We start from the raw sequence: 11,390 nt of genomic DNA, 5'->3' as shown, positions 1-11,390 counted from the left end.
TCCAGCTGATGTCTCACGGTGCAGGCGGTGGCAACCCAAAGATAAAGAACCATCACCGGATCATAGCTCGGGTGATGTCCTTGAAGAACCTGCCAGGTATTGGAGAACCTGGCATTCAACGCAGCCATGTAACGACGGACGTGCTCGTCCTCCTCCCCGACACGGCGACGTACCACCTCCGTGGGGGCCGGCTCCCTCGGCACCGATAGTGGCCCACGCGACCGCCACCAAAGAAGCTTTGGGTCGATGACGAGACCCGGATTCCTCACCAAGGTGCACGCCCCGGAAGGTAGCACCTCCCAGTGCCAGCCCGGCGGATCCCACTCCCGGACATGGCACCTATCAAGCAGGATCTCACCAACCACTCGACGAAGAGGATGCGGGCCGGTCATTGTCGACGTCGAGACAAAGTCCTATGAGAAAATTTTCTTATTGTTTAATGTTTTACTTTCTAGTTATCATTTGTACATCAATCATCTCATTTTAATTTAGCTAGCACCCACTACCTATTTTTCTCAACATGCAAGTATGACACCAAATATACAAGAATAAAACACAATATAAAATATTTCTGCAAAAACGTTCGGGGCTTGAGCAAATAAAATGAATAATGACATAAAAAGGCCTATGTTTTGCAGGAACGTTGATTCATTCCTGGTGCGGCAAATCCCGGACACTCGATATGTCCTAATTTGTAGCACAAGTCATCCTGAAATTCACGAAAATTTTTGACATGACCTTTGCTAAAAAGTGGACAAATCCAGCACCTGAAATTTGCCGGAACGGAAATGAATCAACATTCCGGCAAAACATAGGCCACTTGGCTTCATTCCCTGGAAATAACAAAAGGCCACTTGGGTATCCATCTATCTCCATCTCCCTCTCCTTACCTATCCACCTCTCTCCCTCTCCATCCCTCTCTATCTCTCTCCCTCTCCCTCTCTCACTAAGCACATTGCCCTAACATAACCTAACTAACAACATTTTCACTAAGTACATTGCCCTCTCCCTCTCTCACTAAGTACAATATAAATTGCTCTAACATAACCTAACTAACAAAATTTTGCTCTAACATAACCTAACTAACAACATTTTCACTAAGTACATAACCTAAGTACTATATAAATTGCTCTAACTAGGGTTCATAACTAAATTCATAACTAGGGTTCATAAGTAAGGTTCACCTAAGTTAATTCTTAGGGTTCATAACTAAATTAACCTAGATAGCAGGGGTGAGGCTTACCAAGAGGCGGGGGAGTTGAGGGTGGCTCAGGGGAGACGGTGACGCAGAGGGTGGCTCCGGTGGCGGTGAGGCGGCTCTGGTGACGGCGAGGGAGGCAGGGCGACGAGAAGCGGACGAGGGTGGCTCCAAGGGTGCATGGCTCCGGTGGCGGCGATGGCGCGCGGCTCCGGTGGCGGCTCCGGTGACGGTGACGGAGGGAGAGGTTGAGGGCGACGAGGGAGCAGGGGCGGCGAGGGAGAAGTTGGAGCATGGGGGCGAGGAAGAATGGGGAATTGGGGGAGGGACGCCCGGGTGCGGGGGAAGTCAAACTTAGTAGTAGCGCGGTTCTGAGAAGAGCGCTACTACTATTACAAGCCTGGCAGCAACGGTTAGAACAGTCATAGTAGCAGCGCGTTTTATTTGAGAGCGCTACTGCTATTTGGGTAACAGTAGCGGGCTCATCCGCCACGTGCTACTGTTATTTAGAAGTAGCGCTTTGTTTTAACACGCGCTACTGCTAAGACTTTGTGTATAAGCTTTTTCCTAGTAGTGACGCTATTGACTAATGATGAGAAAAATTGCTACTACTATATCCTCAAATTATTTATGTTCTTATTAAAGGGTGATGCTAAGATTTGGTACAATACTCTCGCTCTTGGTTGTGTGCGTAGTCCCAAGGATATGATCTACTACTACTGTGAAAAATATTTTCCTGCTCACAAGAAACAAGATGCCTTATAGGAAATATTTAATTTTGTGCAAATTGAAGAAGAGAGTCTCCCACAAGCTTGGGGGGGCTTCTCCAATTACTTAATGCTTTTCCTGATCATCCTCTAAAGAAAAATGAAATACTTGATATATCTTATAATGGACTAACCGATGCTTCTATGGACCACCTAGATAGTTGTGTAGATTGTGTTTTCACGAAAAGAATTGTCAAACAAGTTGAGGAATTATTGACTAATATATGGAAGAATTATGATGAATGGACACTTTCTCAACCACCGCCAAAGCCTACTCCAAAGAAGAGAGGTATCTTATTCCATAGTCCTATGTAAGAGGCAAAGAAATGTATGAAGGAAAAGGACATTAAAGCAGAAGATGTTAAGAATTTACCACCTATCGAAGAAATCCATGGTCTCAAAACACCACCCCACGTGGTGGAGGTAAATTATCTTTTAAAGTTTGACGAAGGTGACATCCCTTACAATAAACATCCTAGTCAATGCTTATATGAGTTTGATAATTATATTATAAAGCAAGATCATTTCAACTCCCATGTCATGAAACAATTGAAACAAAACTCGGATATGATTGCTCGCTTAAGTGACTTGTTATTTATAATCACCAATGATGTAAGAGGTGTTGAAAAACATGCTTCTATGGTTCAAACCCAACTAGAACAAGTTGCTAAATTTCAAATTGAGTTACTTCATGAAATGCCTAATAATATGAATGATCATGTTGTTAGAGTAATGACTAGAGGAGGAACAATGACTCAAGATCCACTATATCCAAAAGGTCATCCTAAAAGAGACGAACAAGATTCACAAAGAATTAATATTGATGCACCTAGTCCTTCTAGGAAGAAAAAGGAAAATAAAAATGATAGGACCTTGCATACTTCTAGTGAACCTGAAGTAGAAAAACCTTCTGCTAATGCTAATGATATCTCTATCTCTGATGCTAAAACTCAATCTCATAGTGAGCACTCACCTAGTGATAATGAAAATGATACTGATGATGCTCATGTAGATTCTGAACATGACAATGATAAAGAGACAAATAATGAAGTTGAGATAAACCTCTTGTTGATCTTGATAACCCACAACCTAAGAATAAACGTTATGATAAAAGAGATTTTGTTGCTAGAAAGCATGGTAAAGAAAAGAGCCATGGGTTCAAAAACCCATGCCTTATCCACCTAAACCAACTAAGAAAAAAGATGATGAAGAATTTGAACGATTTGCTGAAATGCTTAGGCCATTTCTTATGCGTACTCGTTTGACTAATCTTTTGAAGATGACCCCTTATGCTAAGTACATGAAAATGGTTGGGGGCGACCGCGACAGCGATGGTGCTAACGGCGGCCGGCGACGGTCGGGTGGTGGGGGCGACGGCGAGGTAGTGGTGGGGGCAATGATGGCAGTGGTTGGGTGGACAGTGGCCGGCGGCGGATGCAATTTGGTTGGGGACGACGGGAATGCGTTTTGGGTAGGAGTGGATTGGGATTTGGGGGTGGTTGCGGCGGTGTGGCATGTGGCCGGCACGTGTCTAGCCCAAAATTTCATCTCTCGCACGCTTTTCCTCGCAAGCACGCTTAAGCCCACTCTAATTTCAGTATCCCGCCCAAGAGGATCCCGACAGAAAATATGCCACAGATTAGTTGTCTTGGCAGATAGGGTGCCCTAAAATATACCGGCAGTTTGTGTGTCCCCATTGCACGAGTTCTAACAGCAGTTTCTATGCTCCGAGGTAGTTGTGCCGGCAGTAACAGATTTCCCGACAGTTCGTCTGCCCTTGTTCAGCAACTTCTCCCGGCAATTAACTTTCCCGAATCAAGTGTTGTGGTGTAGTCATTGGTGTATGTTATCCTTAGATATCTAGATCGAAAAAGCTTCGGTCACGCGCGCTCTTATTATCAGCCAAACATGACCTTAGGAGGCCATGGCGTGAAGCTTCGCTCTCTTATCAGTGTGATGGGACATGTCTAAGTCAAGATTTCCAAGGCATTAATAGAGGTGGTGAAAGGCATGACGACTGCGATTGGGGGTCTTGAAGCTTTGGTGGAAGGATATATTGGATGCAATGAAGTTTGTGTGCTAGATGTATGGTGACATGTTTCAACGACCTCGGCAAGTGGGGGTGGTAGCACTAGAGGACTGCATTTTTGGTAGTGCTCCTTGATTACCTAGTCTCGATTCCCAGGATGAAAACCCAAGATCTCGCCTTTATTTGGTTGTACCTGGCAATGGCCTTGTTGAAGGCATTGTCTTTTTGGGTGAACTCAAACTTTCTTCGGGGTGAAAGCCCAAGATCTTTGATCGAGCAATGATAACGTTTCTGCATTGTTTTTTCCTTAGAGGTGTTGCTTTTGGAAACCTATTCTGTATTTCAAGTGTTCTCTTTGGTGGTGGTTAGAGTGTTGTTGCTGCTAGTGATTGTTCACTATGGCAGGTCTTTTTTTCATTTTTCCTATCTTCTCTTCTTTTTATTTTCTTTTTTGGTTGTGTGTATCATTGATGTCTTTGGACATCTTGTTGGTACAGATGATGGTTGTAATTGGTATCTTTGTGATATTAATATATTCACTTTATCGAAAAATACGTGTATTTTACCAGCTTTTAGGACTACTTGAATTGAAATACTTTTAGGACCTCTGGCAAATGACTTAGACACATTTAGGACGTGCGGTGAATGATTTCTAACTTTTAGGACTTACTTGACACACTTGGAATACTTTTAGGACCTCTAGTGTACTTTACTCTAGAAAAACAATTCATTTAGTCTAGTCTAATTATTTTTTCCTTTGAAATATGAACTGAAAATAAATAAATCTGGCCCTTTTCTAGGACTTCAACACAAAATGAACCGATTTAATTTTTTTTCTCAGAAAATCACCCTTTTACATGATGTTAGGGGTGAAGGCGTCATGTTAGAAAGAATGGCGTCCCGGGCTTGGATAGCATAGCGCCCTGCCATCTTGATGGCGCTAGCATGACATCCCAGCCCCGAGCGTCATGCAAAAGTGGGCCATTTTGGGAAATGGTTTTGGATTGAGTTCATTTCGTGCTAAAGTTTTAAAAAAGGTAATATGTGTCTATTTTCACAAATGTGAAGTATTGATTCTTATCCTACATAGAAATTGAAATCCATTCTTACAAACCGCCTTTAAAAGATTTTTTCCCCTACAAAGTTTCTATCCTTTAAATTTCTACAATTTAGATATTTGAAGTATGCAACTTGGCTCTATTCTTTAAAATCTTCAAAATTCATAGATGCGGAAAATTCATGTTTGCTAAGACTGGAGCCAAATGAAAAAAAAACTTTATTTTCTGGGTGAGGATTGACCATGTACATCGAGCCAATCACACACACAGATAAATTTAATGTGTTGTCTTTACTTGATATTGTGGATGTGAAGTGTGTAACAAACCCTGTTTTTGAAATCTCCAAAATTTGTGATCATTTAAAAAATAAAACCAAAAGGTAAACGCTTGTCAACGATGGACCGGCTCAGCGTTGGGTGGGTCGCACATGCTCGCACACCTGCCATCTTGCCAAAGTGGCATGAGTGCACCGCCCACCTCTCGTCGTCTTTATTTATTGCTAGGGATTTCCCCCTTCTTGGAAGTTGGAGGCTCAATTGCTTCCTTCTCAGGGGTTGGCCTTGGCTCCCTTTTCTTCTCCACACGCAAGTGTTTAATGCACTGTTGCAGTGACCGGTTGAAGTGACTCGACATGACTCTGCAGAGCTAGGTGGGAGTGGTAGATGAATCCCTTCTTGGAAGTTGAAGGCTGGTAGTTGGAGGTTTTTAACTGCTTCTCACTGTTGGCTTGGGCTCCTTTTTATTCTCCCCGTGCAGGTGGTACTTGACTTGCTGCATTGTTGGCTTGGGAGCGACTGGAACGCCGGATCCACTCTGCCTCTAGCGCCGCAGCAATCTCGGCACAGACATCGTTCCAAATCCAGGTAACCTGTTTGCGATCTACTTCTCTAGTATCACTGCCTTTCTTCAACATTGTTCATCTCTGCTGCGCCAAAGCATATACTGCATTTCAAAATATATTGTTTGCTTTTCTTCAAGGTTTTTCTCAACACAGACATGTTTTTTACCACCATTTCAAGACCGATATGAATGATTACCAGCATATGTAATCAGTAGCTCCGAGCTTTCCTCTCTCAATCGCTATTTTTAGCTCTTGGAGCTTCTTTGCACATGTACGGTGTTTCCTCTGTCATGCGTCCTACTCATCACTCGTACTCTAAAACTTAAATCTGAGTTATCGTTTTTTTTTTGCCAAAAAAAAGTCCGGGTTGTTGAATATCAGCATGTACTAAGCATCTTTACTTGCTTTTATTTGTTTGATCGTTTTCTACTTTCCCACCCGAGTCTCCTTGCTGCAGAAGCATTCTGTGCATATTTACAGTTTTCAGCATTTACAGTTTCCAATAGAAAGATTCTGTGCATAGTTTTTGGTTTTGAAGGTAGAATAAACAGGAATGTGTGAAGAGTGACATAACACAGAAACAAGCTTTACTCTCCAGGAGGGAGAAATTACCCTTGTGCTTGTGGATAGCTGACATTAGCTGTAAATTTCAGTTCACAGGGCTGGACTAGCAGCATCCCGGATGGAGAAACCTTGTGACTCTTGCAAGAGATATGCAGACCATTTGGATGAAAAGATGAAGTGTTTCCGCGGGCACATGGGTGCTGATTTTAGACATGGCATGGCAAGCCTGTAATGATTTCAGTGTCTTCCCAGATATCTTCTGTTTGCAGTTAATATGCAGGGTTAGTTAGGTTTGTGCTGAATAGTTGCCTGCTAGTATTTTTCATTTTTTGACACTGATAGTCGCCTGCTAGTTGGTTGAACTAATGGCAGTTCTGGTATTAAACAAATAGAAAGAAGTGAATAGATTCTGAACATATTGCTAGTGAGCAAATTCTGTAGTTAAACTAATGGGTTCCAGTTGAGCAGTTATTATTTCTGTAAGGCTGAAACGTTGTGGCTAAAAAACTTCAAAGCTCAAGATGACGATCATCATTGTGTGTTTTCTAATTTCAAAGTTAATCATGCATTGTGTCATCGTGAACTTTTGATTAATATTAGCAATGCAATCAAGCTCCATTCATTAATCTATTTCCTGACTAGTCTATTAGAACATAGTTCTCACACTGCATCCATATCGTATTTTTTGTTGCAGTCATCATTGTCGGAAACTACGAAATTGTTGTGTTTATACTTCATACCAACATGTTTCTAAAATTTTTTCCAGATCATACCAAAGAAGTTCATAGATAATTTCGGAGGAAAGATCTCAAGAACCATCGAACTAGAATCTTCTAATGGTAATATGTATGCCTTTGAAGTTTCCAAGCGTATGGGTAATATAGTCCTCCGGCGTCGATGGCAGGCATTTATAGATGAACATCACATAGAAGAGAATGATTCTTGCTGTTTCGTCACATTGAGAAACCCCGTTTTGAGGTTCTCGTCCTTGATTCTGATGATTGCGAAAAGGTGTTCTTCTGCCCTGGCATCAACATTGCTAGTAATGCTGAAGAAAGAGGTGTGGATTCTGTTGATATTTCAAATGGCTCCCGTGATAATGCCACAAGATCACCAGGAAGCAAAAGGTTTGCTACGTGCGGAAGGGGTAACTCAAGCCATCCTAGAAAAGTGGCGAAGACAGTCATAAATTACTCCTCACCTGAGAATTCAGGTTGCCTTTCGATTGTCTTCTGCACTGACGTTCTCTCAGTTATCTGTTCACAATACATTTTATATTACAACTATATTGCCGTGGTTTTCACCGTTGAGATTATGCACAGGAGAGGACACTGAGAACGAAAATACAGACACAATATACTCATCATCTGAGGATTCAGGTTACATTCTGATCCTTTTCTGCATTAACATTACTTCCTGAATTATGTGTTCACAATAGAATTTACATATATCGTATATTGTCGCCGTTTTTACCATCGAGATTATGTGCAGGAGAAGACACCAAGCCTGCAAATACAGATATAGAATACTCCTCATCTAGGGATTCAGGTTACATTTTGATTCTGTTCTGCATTAGTATTACTTTCTGCATTATGCCTTTAAAAAACATTCTCTATTAGATTTTATTGTTGCTGTTTTCACTGTTGACATCTGTACAGAAGAAGGCACTGAAGACATTCCTTTGGAATACAAATCATCTTTTGAGCTAGATGATGGCCACACACCTTCAGGGCATGATTATGTCTTAGCTCGGGGAAGTACTCTATCCAGTGTACAGGATGAGAAAGTAACTACACTTATCCAGGATGTTGGAGCTGAAATTCCTGCGTTCGTGGCTGTCATGAAGCCGAGCTATGTCAAGTCACAAACTTCTGCTCTTGTACGTTTTACTGTTCTTTTTTGCCAAAGCTGTCGTTCATAATGTTTAAATGCTTATATTTTAGATTCCTGTGTGAGCATTTTAATCCATTGCATATTTGGTATAATTTTGCTTTTATTTTGATTGCGTGAAGAAAAAAGAAAGTGTGAATCACCCTGATAATTATTTTGAGTTCAGTAATATGAAGACAGTTATATTTTCAGATACTAAAATATACGTTGTAGTACATTGTAGCATCTAGCCGGGGAACATTGTGCATCTTTAAGTTACATATGCACGAAATGATGTTGCTGAAGTTCTATAAGATAGCTGTTTAAGTTATCATGTAGTCCCTCCAGTCCATATTAATTGTCCCTGATTTAGTACAAAGTTGTACTAAGTCGGTGACAATTAATATGGACCGAGAGAGTACAAGTAAGCACTGTGCTCAGATTGTGTTGTAAAGTTGGCAATTTTTAAGAACTAGCATATATGCTCTTGGATATGCAGTCAACTTACTTGAAAAATCATGTGCTTCAATGAAAAACAATCTGTGCAAAATAAAACACTTCACATCACCAGGGTGGAGTTACTCTCTGTATGAACTGATCCCAGCCTAGTCATATTTGTTGATCTGTCACTGATATTGTGCCATCTGGAATTAGGTCATTCCCAAAGGTTATGCAGACGAACACTTCCCACGTAAAAGTCAAACTGTGGTGCTGGAGTGCCAAGGCAAGAGCGAGAAGTGGCTTCCCAGATTTCACATCAGGAAAGATAAACACGGGTCCATCCTTTGTGGGCCTGGTTGGTTAGACTTTATTCGCAAGAGTCGAGTACAGGTGGGAGATATCTGCGTCTTTGAAAGAATGAAGAAGGGCACCGGGAGAAAATTCTCACTTAGAGTACATGTACTTCACAAATCAATGCTGCATTCCGGTGGAAGCGGAACTGGTTCATAAAGAGTAAGCTTAACTCGTGGCAAAACAAGGGTTAATTCAGCTACCCCTAAAAGAGTACGCACGACTGATGGTAGAACCAGTGCAAAGGTCTACCAGGGCAAAGGCAACTTCGACGACCTGTGTTAGGAAGGAACCAGGTTGCCCTTATTTGGTAGGCTGAAACAAATTGGTGCACTTCCGGTTCTCTCTTTTCTAATTCGTTTTAGCAATGTTTCCAGGAGGAGATGCGCCTTATTCGGTTCACAGCCATGATCATGAAGCACGTCCTCGGAAACGCCCCTACATAATATCATCAACCGCATGTCTGACCAGGGAGCAGGAGATGAATGTCGACAAGAGAGCTCGCGCCCTTCAGTCTAAAGTTCCCATTTACGTGTCGATAATGAACAATAGCAGTGTTGGCAACAACAGCCTATACGCCGTAGTAAGTCGACATCTTCTCTGAACGCACTCCAGCTGTCAATCGGATGTAGTAGTAGTTATTCACTGTATGTGTTCTTGTGCTTGGTAAGATTTCAGCTAACCTATGCAACATTTTGTGTCTGGGAACAGAACATTTGCAGGGAGTATGCTGACGAGTATCTCCCCGCTGGAGAGCAGACTGTGACACTCGTGACGGCAGAGAGGAGCAAGTCATGGGAAGTCGAGGTGCACCCGAGGAATGGCGGCGCAAAGGTGCTCAGGGGAGGTTGGCACAAGTTTGCCTGCCACAATCATCTGCAAGTCAAAGATATCTGCCTGTTCCAGCTGATGACAGACCAGAGGAAGCTTACGATGATGGTCGACATCATTCATCACAATGAGAAGCGTTAGTTTTAACTTTCCAAAGTACTGGATTTTGTGTGTGTTTATTCGGCTGGTATTTTGTGTGTGTTTTTGGTGGTTCTGTAATCTGCAAACCGTGTGGTTGTGTGGCTACTTTCGAAAGTACTGGATGAACCAATTGGAATTTCCTATTAGAAGACAAGTTCTCTACTAGCTGGGTAATTCAAGGAGTTATTTGATGTTAGGTTGGGTTATTTACTGAATCGATGAAATATCGTTGTCTACTAGCTGTGAATGCTAGTTATTGCAATTTCCTGTTAGAAGCCAAGTTTCATTCTTTGTTTCCCCAAGTACATAAGGAAGGTATAAAGGATGAAGTGAACCAGTTGGAATACATCTAACAGAAAGAACTGGAGGTGCAAGGTTATAATCACATTCAGTCATTATCTAATCACTTGGAAGGCAACCAGAGGAGGAATTCTTACTGCAAAACTTGGATTATTCGAGTAGATGGCAACTGGGAACATTTAGGACAGAACTATAGATGCACTTATCCTTTTGCATGAGGCGATGAACTTTGTAACTATTGGTGGGCAATTGTACCATCAACCTTATGCTGCATCAAAGAACATGTAAAGAAATGAACTAAATAACTAAAATCAGCTCAAATCCTGTACGGTGGCAGAATGAAAAAATAGAGAGAAACCAGGGATCATAGAAATATAAAATACTCCCCCGTCCCAAAATAACTGTCTTAAGCTTAGTACAACTTTGTACTAGAGCTAGTATAAAGTTGAGACACTTATTTTGGGACGGAGGGAATATGAAGCTCATAATTCTGAAGTCAATGAATATAACAGCAAATCGTGACTTCAAGAAAGAAGGAAAATGTTGGACAACTTATAAAGGATATTCTGAATTCTGAAACCTCTCAAAGAATCTGGGGAGGCTTATTCCAATTTTATTAGTGAAAATTAAGTATCATACGTCAAAAATGGTATGCCAAGATCAAGCCATTCCTCTGCTTTTTCAATCTGAATTTAGAACTTTTGCATACACCTATATGTACTGCAATTATTAGTTCATAAAATTCGACCGTGCATAAACTTTAAAGTACAAAAAAAAAACTTTAACTACTACTGCTCCAACAGAAAAATGAAACATTTGCTTAGTCAAGATGGATGGACTAAACATTTACATTTGCTTACCAGGAACTAAAAGGACACCCTCAGATCACTTACAGATGAGAAAATAGAGGAAGTGCCCTTGTCAACACACAGCATCATGTAAAACACATGGCTACATACAACCTAGTGCTTGGATAAGTTTCAATTAAATCATACAAACT

The 11,390-nt window shown here is 41.4% G+C and overlaps 1 pseudogene; it reads left to right on the top strand.

Moving 5' to 3' along the window:
• Nucleotides 1-3,244: 3,244 nt before the first annotated feature.
• LOC123450296 lies at nucleotides 3,245-9,489 on the top strand (annotated as a pseudogene).
• Nucleotides 9,490-11,390: the final 1,901 nt, after the last annotated feature.

This window comes from Hordeum vulgare, chromosome 4H, assembly GCF_904849725.1.
Source record: "Hordeum vulgare subsp. vulgare chromosome 4H, MorexV3_pseudomolecules_assembly, whole genome shotgun sequence".
NCBI lineage: Eukaryota > Viridiplantae > Streptophyta > Magnoliopsida > Poales > Poaceae > Hordeum > Hordeum vulgare.
This window is presented reverse-complemented; position numbering and strand designations above follow the sequence as displayed.